Raw genomic sequence first — 13293 nt, 5'->3', positions numbered from 1 at the left:
CTGGGTAATTCACCCATCAGCCTGCCCTCTCTGTGGGCAAAACCCTAGCCTTTGTATTGATGTGTTTGATTGTTTAAAGCCAGCCCTGCTGGCTCAGTGTCCCCTGCTGGTCTCCATTTGCAGCAAAGAGCACACAACCAGAGGGCAGCAGTCACTGAGGGCCAGGGCCAGGGCTGCACCAGGCTTCCCAGTCACCTGCCTTCAGTGTCTGGGAACTCACTGTCGACTTCTTGTCCTTATGAAAGTTCCTTGGGATCTCCTGTTGTAACAAATCACCACAAATCTGGTGGCTTAAAACAACATGAATGCATGATCTTCCATTTCTGGAGCCCAGAAGTGCACAGTGGGTCTCACAAGGTTAACAAGGTGCCAGCTTGGCCGTGTTCCTTCTGGAGGCTCTAGAGGAGAAGCCATTTCCTTTCCTTTCCCAGCTTCTAGGGGCTGCCCACATTCCTTGGCTTGTGGCCCCTTCCTCATCTTCAAAGCCTGTCGCTCCAGCCTATTTCCATCCTCTTATGTCCTCCCCAACTCTAACCCTCCTGCCTTCTTCCTGTAAGAACCTTATGATTAAGTTGGGCCCCAGCCCAGTCTATTCTTAGGCTTCTAAGGATTTCTGAGGAACAGGAGTGCCATTCATTGTCAGCTGGGAGCCAGTGGGATACATGCATTGATTAGGAAGGTTTCTGAGGACAGGAGGCACCCAAACTTACAGGCCTTTGACACCCCCTCAAAGCGGTTGGTGACCAGAGAGAGGACTGAGAGTCAAGAAATAAAAAGAAGCAGGACCCCATATGTCTGTTTTATAAGAAACGTGATTCATAAGGGTGAGAGCAGACGAACAGGGACTGACGTCACATACGAACAACCTGATGGACAACCTTCTCCCTTGCCCCAATTCTGGAATCACTTCACCGTAGCACCACCATGCTTTCCATCTCTTAATGCCTTTATTTTTAGTTTGGGGTATTTTCTATTGTTTGAAGGTTGCCTTGCAACCCATACGCCTGGAGGGTTTAAACAATATAGAGTTTCTTTGCTGAGCAGCAACAGTAGCCAAGAGAGACTGAATATAAACTTTTAAGTCTATTTTCTCAGGGTTGTCCATCAGGAATGGCTTTAAACAGAAGAGCACACGCCCCCGGCCTGCCTCTCCCTGGGGGAGGGGAAAGGGGTGGCTGATGGAGAACATTTTGTGTTCTCTTATCTTTCATCCTAGTGGAAGGGGATAAGCACCAGAATAGAAAAACAAAATATCTGGCTATTAATATACCCGAAGTCCTCCAGCACATGGATTGGGTTTGTTTGTTTGCGAAAGAGAAGGATGCTTTTCTCTGACCTTCGTAAGCGCTCCTGCCAGCTGGGAGGGACCTGGTGGAGGTGGCGCCCTCCATAATAAGGTGAAGGGGCTGGGGCAGAGGGTTGGGGGGCCAGGGTCTAGCTTCCTAGGGAAAGAGAAAACCCTCAGACTTTTCTCAAGAAAAGTTGCTTTTCAGGCTCAACCTGCTTCAAGCCCTAGCAATGTCAACCAGGAAAAGAAAGAAAGGGGGCGGAAAATAAAAAAAAAGCAGGAGGATTTCCCATGAAAGAGCCAGAGTGTCCCCACCTCCCCACCAGACATGTCTCTTTCACCCTGTTTGTACCTAACCTAGGGAACCAGAGAACTGGGCAGCCTTGCCAGAAGAAAGAACACACAGGTTCCTCAAGACACCCACTTATATGGCAGTGAGCAAGGCTAAAAAAGGAGCGCTCCCCTGCCCCAGAGGACAAAGGCTGGCAAGAGGAAGGCACGCAACGCCGCCCAGCTCAGGCTCCGACGGTTCTTCTGTGCTTCCCTCGGACCCGGTAGTGGTTTGAACGAAGGAGTGCCCCGGGGTAGGTCATCGTTTTCTGGGCGGCTAGTTAATTATAAGCTTTCTACTGGGAAGGAGCCAGAAGGAAAGGGCTTCCTCGGGGGCAGGAACACACAGGCCTCCAAGCCCCACACCTGCTGTGTCATGTCAGCGGTGCCAGAGCACCCTTTGACTGCCTGAAGAGGTCTCAACTTGCCACCCACCAGGGTCAGGTTGCCTCAAGTCCCCAGGGAGGTCTGACTAGCCAAGAGCCCCAGGCAGAGGCACCAAGAGAGGAGAGCAGCATTGGCAGGGCTTGCCCTCTCCCAGAGCAAACAGGGACAAAGGTTGGTGTACTCACGGCTGCCTCTCCCATCCTGCCTGTGCCTGCCCGCTGCGCCAGACACTCAGGTTGTCCCGGCATTGCTACATTAGGCAGAAATCTGTCATCTCTGCCTGCTGGGTCACTCATTACCCCAGATCCGATTCCCAGGCAGGGAAGGTTGGGGCATCAGAGCAGCAGAGAAGACTTTGGCATTTGGGAGCTTTGAAACAGAAAAGCTGTCGTGTCTGTACCTGTTCAGTGGGGAGCCAAACGTGTTTATTGCGTGTGTTATGATGCTATCATGAAAGTATGCATGCGAGGAAATAATTTTTAAGCTCTCTCCTTGGCCTATCTGGAAAAGTGGGGCCCTCTGTGTAAAACCCAGCTCTGCAGGCATTCTGAGAGCTTAAACATTCCTTGTGACTATTTCTCATACTACATTTCACTGCCACCCTAGTGTGTTTGAATTTGTCTCTGTGCCAGCAGGTCTGAGTACCCATTGGGATTCTCTGTGAGAATTCAAACAAGTTGGAGGCCGCTGAGGTTGCCAAGTGCGACCAGGTCTGGCACAGACTTGGCATGACAGAGAGCAGGAGCAAGAAGGCTTGGACATCATGAATCACTGAAGCCCTGGCCCATAGCCTTCTTGTTTGGAATCCCAACACATCTATATTAATCATATAGATGTGTTATTTTTCCTTCTTTATACCTGAGAATGGCCTTCAGCTGCTGAAATGATATTTATTGAGGTAGTACTATGCTAAGCACTCTGAATGAATTATCTCATTTATCTCCCACCTCAAACCCATGAGATAGATACAACTTTATACCCATTTACAGATGAAGACTGATGCTCAGAGAAGTTCAGTAACAGCTTAAGGTGACCTGCTACATTCATCTGCAGTTATTTTGTTTGTTTGTTTGTTCATCTGAGATGAAGTCTCGCTCTGTTGCCCAGGCTGGAGTGCAGTGGTGCAATCTCAGCTCACTGCAAACTCTGCCTCCTGGGTTCAAGCAATTCTCCTGCCTCAGCCGCCTGAGGAGCTGGGATTACAGGCATGCACCACCACGCCTGGCTAGTTTTTGTATTTTTAGTGGAGACAGGGTTTCACCAAGTTGACCACGCTAGTCTCGAACTCCTGGCCTCAAGTGATCCACCCCCCTCTGCCTCCCAAAGTGCTGAGACTACAAACATGAGCCACCTTGCCCAGCCTCATCTGCAGATATGACTCACAAGCACCCTATTCTGAAAGGAGAGGAAAAAAGAAGATGAGGCTAAGTCTTTCTGAGGGCTGTAGTTGTGTACCGGTTTCTTAGAAGCTAGGGCTCTCCTGATTTATATTCCATGGGGCCATCTGAGGAAGTTGTTTAGCTTCTGAGGTGATAGATGAGGGCTGGGTCACTTTTGTTTGCAGAGCGTGGGCTGAAGGGTAAGTCAGGACATTTCTCCTCTGGTCCCCGTCAGGGACTCTCAGGCTGACTCCTGTGGCTGTGTTTATATCATCATTTTTAAGGCATCAGTACCAGCATAGCAGCTCTAAGCTCCCTCTTCCTTTCGCCGTCCTCCATGTGGAAAGAAGCCAAGCGGGAGAACTTCCCCAACCGTTTCCCCTCAGTGCAGCTGGTACCAGCTTGAAACCGAAGACACGTAGCCCTGCAGCCCGTCCGAAGCATGGCTAATCCGTGTTTCTTTAGACACAGCAGGAAGCCGCTCTGGGGCCTGGTGTCAGGAACCATCTCAGGGCCCTCGGGTGTTCTGCTTCCTTGGTTTGCCCCCGAGGGTTCAGCAGGCAGATGAAGCCCTCAACACGGACTCTGTAGACGGGGACTGTCATCAGCAGCTTACTGAAGAGAGCAAAGAGGATGCCTGGGATTTGAGTCTTTTACTCAGGGCCTTTTCTGGAAAAGCAGCCTCTTTGGAAAAGGAGGATGATAGAGGAGTTTCTACAGAGTGGAAGCAGCTCCCTCCATGTGTGGCCGTGAGAGGGGAGTGGCAGTCCAGTGCCATGCCCCATCCCAACAGGCGGCCTCCAGCTGCCATCAGCGCCCTTTGCCATGCCTTTGTCCTGGGGGTGGCCTACAGTGTTGGTAGGGGACCCTGCCTCTCCTGGCCATCCCCATAGGTTACATCTCCCCCCCACACCCCCCTGCCACAGTCTGCTGCTCCAGCATAGCTCCCAGAGCCTGGTTTCACCCTGCCAGGCACCTCTGTCCGGCACAGCAGCTGCACACATCAGCTCTGCCCCGCTCTGTGTTTCTGAATTATTCCCACTGGCCACCAGCGTCAGCTCTGCCCTCCCAGTGTCCTGATATCCTCTGGTTAATAAGCAACTCACATAAAGACACCAAGAGCTGTTGCAAGTGGTAGAGAAAAGCCGCAGCTCTCTGAATACAGTCCAGGAAGCCCTGGACTTGGCCCAGGAACTTGGTGGCCGTTTCTGTTTTCTGCCCCTTGGTAACCTTCCTCATGGGGCATAGAAGGGAGAGAAGCTTGAATCCTCACCCTGAGACGTAGGAGACCACAAGGCAGTGAGGGATTTTATTAGTCAACAAAAGAGAACTCTTGCTGAAGCCAGAAGACCCTTCCTGGAAGAGTCCTCTTTTCTTAAAGAAAAAAACATCCTGCCCTTTCTTCTTTCAAATCTATTTCTAGAAAAGTCTTAGGGTTCCTGCTAATGCAGACACCAGTATCCCACCTTCCCTCTCCCCTGTCTCTGTGAGCTGCCTGGGTGGCACACTTCCTGCCACGCACCCCCATCTCCTATGCTGTTTTATCCCCTGGGGTTTGGAGATATCCCTGTGGAAGGGGACAGGGGGGACTGTGTGCCAGATCCCCGTGCCCATTGTCACCTTGGTCTGAATCCAGCCCCACAAGGGAAGCTGGAGCTGTCTCCCTGTGTCTCCCTGGGCCTGCCCATTGTCAAGGTCCTTGTCACCTTTGAAGCCTCCTGCAGGGATCCCCAGTGCCAACGGAGCCTTTTCCGAAGCCCAGTAGCATGACGTTTGAGACTTGGAAATCCCTAGACAAATAAATCTCACTTAATCCTCACCAAGTTGGCCCCCAGCGGAGACAATTGCATAGCCAGATTTATCAGGTACCGCCAGTTATTGCAGCAAACATTCCTTCTGTTCCAGGCATTGCATTCAGGCTGGGAATACAGGGTAAACAAGACAAGTCTCTGTCCTTGCGGAGCAACCAGACCCTCAGAAGAGACACACATAAAACACGGAGTCCTGCTCATTTTGCATGCCTCGTACCCAACACTTCACTCTCCCAGGCTCTCGCAGTTCCTACCTCTTGCCATTTCCCAGCTCTGTAATGTGAATTGCTTACTCTATGCCTCAGATTCCTCATCTGTAAAATGGGTTATTAATAATGTCTACCTCATAGAGGCACTGTGAGGATTTAATGAGATACGTATTTTAGGGCACATAGCAGTGCCTGGCAAGTAGGGCTAAGGTGGCATTGGCTGTTACTTTCTCCTGAGGATAATATTTGCCAGGGACAGCAGTGGACTCAGGCAGAACTGGACTGTAACCCTGGTTTCCCCACATATTAACAACTGTATTCTTTTGGGCAAAACAATCTCTCAGTGTCAGCTTCATGGGTAAAGACAAATTACTTCATAAGAATAAGTTCAGGCCGGCTGGTCACAGTGGCTCACTCCTGTAATCCCAGCATTTTGGGAGGCTGAGGCAATTGGATCGCTTGAGGTTAGGAGTTTGAGACCAGACTGGCCAACATGGTGAAACCCCGTCTCCATTAAAAATACAAAAATTAGCCGGGTGTGGTGGCACATGCCTGTACCTCCTAGCTACTCAGGAGACTGAAGCAGGAGAATTGCTTGAACCTGGGAGGTGGAGGCTGCAATGAGCCACAGCACTTGAGCCTGGGTGACCGAGCAAGAACCTGTCTCAGAACAAAATAAAACAAACAAAAAAGAATAAATTTGGCCGGGCGCGGTGGCTCAAGCCTGTAATCCCAGCACTTTGGGAGGCCGAGGCGGGTGGATCACGAGGTCAAGAGATCGAGACCGTCCTGGTCAATATGGTGAAACCCCATCTCTACTAAAAACACAAAAAAAAGTAGCTGGGCATGGTGGCACATGCCTGTAATCCGAGCTACTCAGGAGGCTGAGGCAGGAGAATTGCCTGAACCCAGGAGCGGAGGTTGCGGTGAGCCGAGATCGCACCATTGCACTCCAGCCTGGGTAACAAGAGCGAAACTACGTCTCAAAAAAAAAACAAAAGAATAAATTTGGCTGGGCGCGGTGGCTCACGCCTGTAATCCCAGCACTTTGGGAGGCTAAGGCGGACGGATCACAAGGTCAAGAGATCGAGACCATCCTGGCCAACATGGTGAAACCCCGTCTCTACTAAAAAATACAAAAATTAGCTGGGCGTGGTGGCGCGCACCTGTAGTCCCAGCTACTGTGGAGGCTGAGGCAGCAGAATTGCTTGAACCCAGGAGGCAGAGGTTGCAGTGAGCCAGGATAGTGCCACTGCACTCCAGCCTGGCACCCGGTGACAGAGTGAGACTCCATCTCCAAAAAAAAAGAAAAAGAATAAATTCAGACCAAATGCAGTGGCTCACACCTTTAATCCCAGTACTTTGGGAGGATGAGGCAGGATGATTGCTTGAGCCCAGGAGTTCAAGACCAGCCTGGGCAACATGGTGAAACCCCACCTCTACAAAAAGTACAAAAATTAGCTGGGCATGGTGGCAAATGCCTGTAGTCCCAGCTACTTGTGAGGCTGAGGCAGGAGGATTGCTTGAACCCAGGAGGCAGAGATTGTAGTAAGCCGAGAGTGCATCACTGCACTCCGGCCTCAGCAACAGAGCAAGACTCTGTCTCAAAAAAGTGAAATAAAATAAATTCAGGCCAAGTGTGGAGGCCTGCACCTATAATCTCAGCCCTTTGGGAGCCCAAGGTGGGCTTGAGTCTAGGAGTTCAAGACCAACCTAGGCAACATAAAAAGACCTCATCTCTACTAAAAATAATAACAATAAAATAACACACTGAGTATGATGGCATGTACCTACGGTCCCAGCTACTCAGGAGGCTGAGGTGGGAGGATCACTTGAGTCCAGGAGGTTGAGGTTGCAGCCGTGATTGTGCTACTACAGCCTGGGCAACAAAGCAAGACCCTGTCTAAAGAAAAAAATGCATTCGCTGATGTATATGACTATGTGAAAGTACCAAACAGGTAGCAAGAGCTCAACGCACGCAGCCTCCTGGGACTTCTTAAGGCTCTGCTGACCCAAGGCGCCAGGAAAGCAGAGGAGACTCAGAAGCCAGGGCCTCCTGTAGGAAGTAGTCCCCAGTTCCACCAGTTAGTCCCACAAGCTGGACCCTCCCTGATTCGGTCCTGATTCTCACAGAGAAGCGCGTTCCATGATCGACTGTGTCCCCTCCCTCTGTCCTCTGTGCCTCTGTACTAAGTACCAGGAGGCCCCGTCCTGTCCACACTCAGCCATCGCTTGGCCGGAGATAGACATGTAGCTCCTCTAATCTTTCCCCGCAGCTCAGCCACCTCACTCCCCTCACCCCTGATTCCATCCCTTGTTCCCCTAGCTCCTTGATCAAATTAAGGGAAAGAAGAGGATTTAGATAGGGTTGCTAAATATATATCCGTTCAGGGGAGGGAGAAAAAGAGAAGAGTTTGGAGAAGGAGATAGAGTGTGAAATTCCTTAATGGAATGTGCTTTGAGAGCCTGCTTTCTCCAGAATAAGGCCTGCAATCACCTATCTGGATAGAGTTTTCTCTTTGGCAAAGTGCTTTCACATACATTATCTCATTAAGATATGGGCCAGGGTGGCAGAGTGCCCACTCCCTGGAAAGGTCTGCCGAGGCCACTGGGCCTCGTGAGCTGGCCTGACCCTGGTCTATATATTTCACAGGACACCCTGGCCCCAAAGGGGTGACTCGGCTTTCTGTGGAGCATGACACCAGCAGCCAGGCCACTCACGTCTGGAGGTCACCGTTTCCCTCTGTTCTCCCGGCAGCGGATTCCAGATCTTTTTTACAGTTTTTCTTTTGAAAAACCAGAAGAGTCCTTATTTTAGAAATCCTTGAAAATACACTGAAGAATAAAGGAGAATCATTTATAATCGGCAATTTAACTACTGGTAAAACTTGGGGCAAAACAATCTCTTTAAGTGTTTTGGAAACGCACCCATATCTTTATGCATATGTGTACAGGTTGGAAAATGGGGTTACGTGCACATACATTGTATCTGCTTTTCTATTTAACTTATTATTTTTGTGTTCCAGTTCATCAAAAATTCTTCTGAAATGTTATTTTTAAATAGCATGAATTACAAGGGCCAGGCATGGTAGCTCACCCCTGTAATCCCAGCACTTTGAGAGTCCAAGATGGGCAGACTTGAGCCCAGGAGTTTGAGACCAGCTGGCCAACATGGTGAAACCCCATCTCTACTAAAAATATAAAAATCAGCCAGGCCAGTAACTCATGCCTGTAATCCCAGTAGGTTGGGAGGCTGAGGCGGGTGGATCACCTGAGGTCAGGAGTTCAAGACCAGCCTGGACAACATGGCGAAACCCCGTCTCTACTAAAAATATAAAAAATCAGCCAGGTATGATGGCATGTGCCTGTAATCCCAGTCACTCAGGAGGCTGAGGCAGGATAATCGCTTGAATCCAGGAGGCAGAGGTTGCAGTGAGCCGAGATCATGCCACTGCACTCCAGCCTGGACAACAGAATGAGACTCTGTCTCAAAAAAAAAAAAAAAAAAGAAGAAGGCCGGGCGCGGTGGCTCAAGCCTGTAATCCCAGCACTTTGGGAGGCCGAGGCGGGTGGATCACAAGGTCAAGAGATCGAGACCATCCTGGTCAACATGGTGAAAACCCGTCTCTACTAAAAATACAAAAAATTAGCTGGGCATGGTGGTACGTGCCTGTAATCCCAGCTACTCAGGAGGCTGAGGCAGGAGAATTGCCTGAACCCAGGAGGCGGAGGTTGCGGTGAGCCGAGATCGTGCCATTGCACTCCAGCCTGGGTAACAAGAGGGAAACTCCGTCTCAAAAAAAAAAAAAAGAAGAAGAAGAAGAAAGAATAATTAGCTGGGTGTGGTGGCACACACCTTTAATTTCACCTACTTGGGAGACTGAGGCACAAGAATCACTTGAACCGGGGAGGTGGAGGTTGCAGTGAGCTGAAATCATGCCACTGCACTCCAGCCTGGGTGATGGAGTAAGACGCCATCGCAAAAAAAGAAAAGAAAAAGCATGAACTGAGATTTTTTTCCCTGATTAAAAATTATACATGTTCATTATTGAATAATTATTGCTCACATTTATCTAGTCTTTTTTTTTTGTTTTGAGTCAAGGTCAAGTGTAGCGGTATGATCACAGCTCATTGGAACCTCAACCTCCTGGGTTCAAGTAATCCTCCTGCCTCAGCCTCTCAAGTAGCTGAGACCACAGATATACACCACCACACCCAGGTAATTTTTGTATTTTTTTGCAGAGACAGGGTTTTGCCATGTAACTCCGGGCCTCAAGCAATCTGCCCACCTCAGCTTCCCAAAGTGCTAGGATTAGAGGCATGAACTTCCATGCCTGGCCTTATCTAGTGGTATAATAAACCAGGAACTCTCACATGTGATTCTCACAGCAACCCTCCAAGATAGATCTCCTGGCTTCAAATGACTTCCTGCCTCAGCCTCCCAAGTGCTGAGATTACAGGCGTGAGCCAGCACACCTGGCCCAATTACTGTTTTTTTTTAGACAATGTCTTGCTCTGTTGCCCAGGCTAAAGTGCAGTGGTGCAGTCACAGCTCACTGCAGCCTCAAGTTCCTGGGCTCAAGCAGTCTTCTCACCCTTGACCTCCTGAGTGGCTGGGACTACAGATGTGTACCACCATGCCCAGAAATTTGATTTTTTGTCGAGACAGAGTCTCACCATGTTGCCTAGGCTGGTCTCAAAATCCTGGGTTCAAGCAATCCTTCCACCTTGGCCTCCCAAAATGCTAGGATTACAGGCGTGAACCACTGTGCCCGGCCCTAGTGACCATTTTTAATGACTGCATAATATTCTCCAGTATGGACTTACTGTGATGAACAGTTAAGGTTGTTGGACGTTAAAGGTTTTTTTCTTTTGCTATGATCAGGAAATAATGAGCATCTTTGCATAAACCATCTTTGTTCACATCTCTTATCTCTTGTCATTTCTTTAGAATCTTTCCTAGAAGTGAAACTACTGAGTCATCCTTTTTAAAGTCTCATCACGTGTTATCAAGTGACTTTCCAGAAAGCCAGCATGTACTCCTACCAGCATGCGGAACAGGTGCTCACCACCACGCCCAGCTAAGTTTTTTTTTTTTTATAAAGACAGGGTTTCACCATGTTGGTCTGGCCGGTCTTGAACTTCTGACCTCAAGTGATCCACCTGCCTTGGCCTCCCAAAGTGTTGAGATTACAGGCATGAGCCACCACGCCCAACCTAATTTTTATGTTTTTAGTAGAGACCAGAGTTTCACCACATTGGCCAGGCTGATCTCGAACTCCTGACTGCAGGTGATCTGCCCGCCTTGGCCTCCCGAAGTGCTGGGATTACAGGCATGAGCCACCATTCCCAGCCTTAAGTTTCAGTCTGGACACAGTTACTTTAGGGGTGCGTCATGGAGGGGAAGAATGTTTTCAGATTCAACGTCTCCCACAGAACCTCAGTCTTAATGAGGACTGTGTCCCTGTGTCCCTGTTTTGGCCTCTCCTTCCTCCCTCTCACCCGCAACCTCACTGTGTGGCCCCTGCAGAACTGCCCCACCTCAGAGGAAAGGTCAGAGCTCGAGATCTCCCTTAAACGGAAGTTCAAATGTGCACTGTCAGGCTGTCCTGGAGATTAGTACAGTTTTATTCAGGAAGTACCAAGCCAAGCCAGCCGGCCCATGCCCTCTGCTTTCTCTTCTCAGGACACTTACATTCCTTTTTTTCTCATGGGAGGTGAGAGTGGGAATAGGGCCAGAAGAAGAAACTCGCTTTCCCATGAGCCCGTGGCGGAGGCAGCGTGGCCTTCCCTGCTGAGCTTCTGACTGGGCTCCCCTGACCCGGAGGAGCCCTAAGGTCCTTGGAGCCAGTGAGAAATGCACTTTCATCTCCAGGACGTTACACAATCACCTTCGTGTGCCTAGAGCATCAGGAGGGCAGAATGTGCAGCCCCGCGCTGAGAAGCAGGTGCTGGCTGGTTAGTCACTGCGCACTCACTGCTGGCCCGGCTGCCATCCGGATGGATGGTGCGCACTCCTTTGGGGTGGGGCTCCTGCCCCACTGCACTGCAGTTACCCGTCCTGCCAGCTGGTCCAGGAACACCTAACAGCTCCTTCCCAGGCTTTCCATCAGCTTGCACCTCTCCCTGTCCCTGGAGAACTTGGGACTCTCCCTTCTAGGGACTCTCCCTGAGGCCACACTCACCCCCATTTCCCTGCTTCCTCCACTTAGAATCTTTCTTTCTCTTGGATCTTTGGCCCACATACTGGACATTCAGTTCTGTCACCCAGGCTGCTGTGCAGGGGTGTGATCTCAGCTCACTGCAGCCTCCGCCTCTTGGGTTCAAGCTATTCTTGAGCCTCAGCCTCCTAAGCAGCTGGGATTACAGATGTGCCCCACCACACCTGGCTAATTTTTGTATTTTTAGTAGAGATAGGGTTTCACATTTTTGGCTAGGCTGGTCTTGAACTCCTGGCCTTAGGTGATCCACCCACCTCGGCCTCCTGTAGCACTGGGATTACAGGCATGAGCCACTTTGCCTGGCCTGGACATTCCGTTCTATCAGCATCAGGTCTTCCCTGAATAGAGGTAAAGGGGACTTCAAATCCCTGCAGGCTGGGAAAATGGAGAAGGTGGAAGCTCAGCCTCTGGAATGGTTGGGAGAACCTTTCCTCAGCCCTTGGATGTGACACCTGAGTGTCTTACAGCAGGATCATGTCTTCAACTCTGTCTTCCACTGAGTCCTCATTCAGAAGGCTCCCTTCTTTTCTTGTGGAGTGTCCAAGCCCGGGATGGTGTGGGTGTTTCATTCCATGAGCAGGTTGGCCTTGTGAAGGGACAGGAATGGTGTGGGGCCGCAGGAAGCTAAAGGTGGCCCTCCACTTCTGCTAACAGCGCTTCGGGGGCATCATTGACAAGTGTCCAAGGACATTTGCCAGGTAGAGAAGCAGCTAGGGTTAGAGACACAGAGATGTAGAAGCCCTTTTAGAGTCAGAGCGAGATAAAGGTGGCCAGCAGGCCATGTGAGTGAGCACCCACAGTGCTGTTGAATTGAGAGGCGGGGCTCCAACAGATCCGAGGCCCCCAGGAAGGCTTCACAGAGACAACTACTCAAGGTGGGCCTTGAAGGCAAGATGTAAGACGTGAACGGTGTTCTCGCAGAAGTGGACATTTCCTCGGGGTGAGAAGCAGGCAACACCACAGAGGTGGGAAGGCAGCTGGTGCATTTAGGAATTGCTAGATCATTCTTGCTGCTATGGAACACGTGTATAGGGTATGCACCAGGCAGGGTTCCACCAGAGGAACAGAACCAGTAGGAGACAGAGCCATGGGGCAAGAGATTTACTGAAAAGAGCTGACTTAATGTGATTGTGGGGGCTGGCTAGGAAAATTTGAAATCCTTGGGGCAGGCTGTTAGGAAGGGCAGACTTGAAACTCAGCCAGGACCTGAAGCTGCCGTCCATAGGTGGGATTTCTTCTTTGGAAAAGCCTCAGCTCTGTTCTTAAAGTCACTCAACTGATCGGATCAGACCACCCCCCACCCCCACCCTCCCCGCCCCCCACAGAACATCTGAAATAAACTCATTAACTTAAAGTCAACTTATTATTATTATTTTTGTAGATAAGGTCTTGCTCTGTCACCTAGGCTAGAGTGCAGTGGCACAATCATGTCTCACTGCAGCTTCAATCTCCTGACCTCAAATAATCCTCCCACCTCAGCCTCCTGAGTAGCTGGGATTACAGATGCACACCACCACACCTGGCTAATTCTTGTATTTTTTGTAGAAATGGGGTTTCACCATGTTGCTCAGGTTGGTCTCCAACTCCTGGGCTCAAGCTATCTTCCTGCCTCAGCCTCCCAAAGAGCTGGGATTACAGGTGTGAGCCACTGTGCCCAGCCTACAGTCA

General features: G+C 50.2%; 1 long non-coding RNA gene across 1 annotated transcript; it reads left to right on the top strand.

The window, feature by feature from the left end:
* Nucleotides 1–1410: 1410 nt before the first annotated feature.
* LOC104652050 (uncharacterized) lies at nucleotides 1411–9217 on the top strand. Its single transcript, XR_745406.3, has 2 exons — nucleotides 1411–1872; nucleotides 8058–9217. It is a non-coding gene; the product is annotated as an uncharacterized LOC104652050 (long non-coding RNA).
* Nucleotides 9218–13293: the final 4076 nt, after the last annotated feature.

This window comes from Saimiri boliviensis, chromosome 7, assembly GCF_048565385.1.
Source record: "Saimiri boliviensis isolate mSaiBol1 chromosome 7, mSaiBol1.pri, whole genome shotgun sequence".
Lineage (NCBI taxonomy): Eukaryota > Metazoa > Chordata > Mammalia > Primates > Cebidae > Saimiri > Saimiri boliviensis.
The sequence above is the reverse complement of the archived record's forward strand: the minus strand, read 5'-3'. Positions and strand labels throughout refer to the sequence as shown.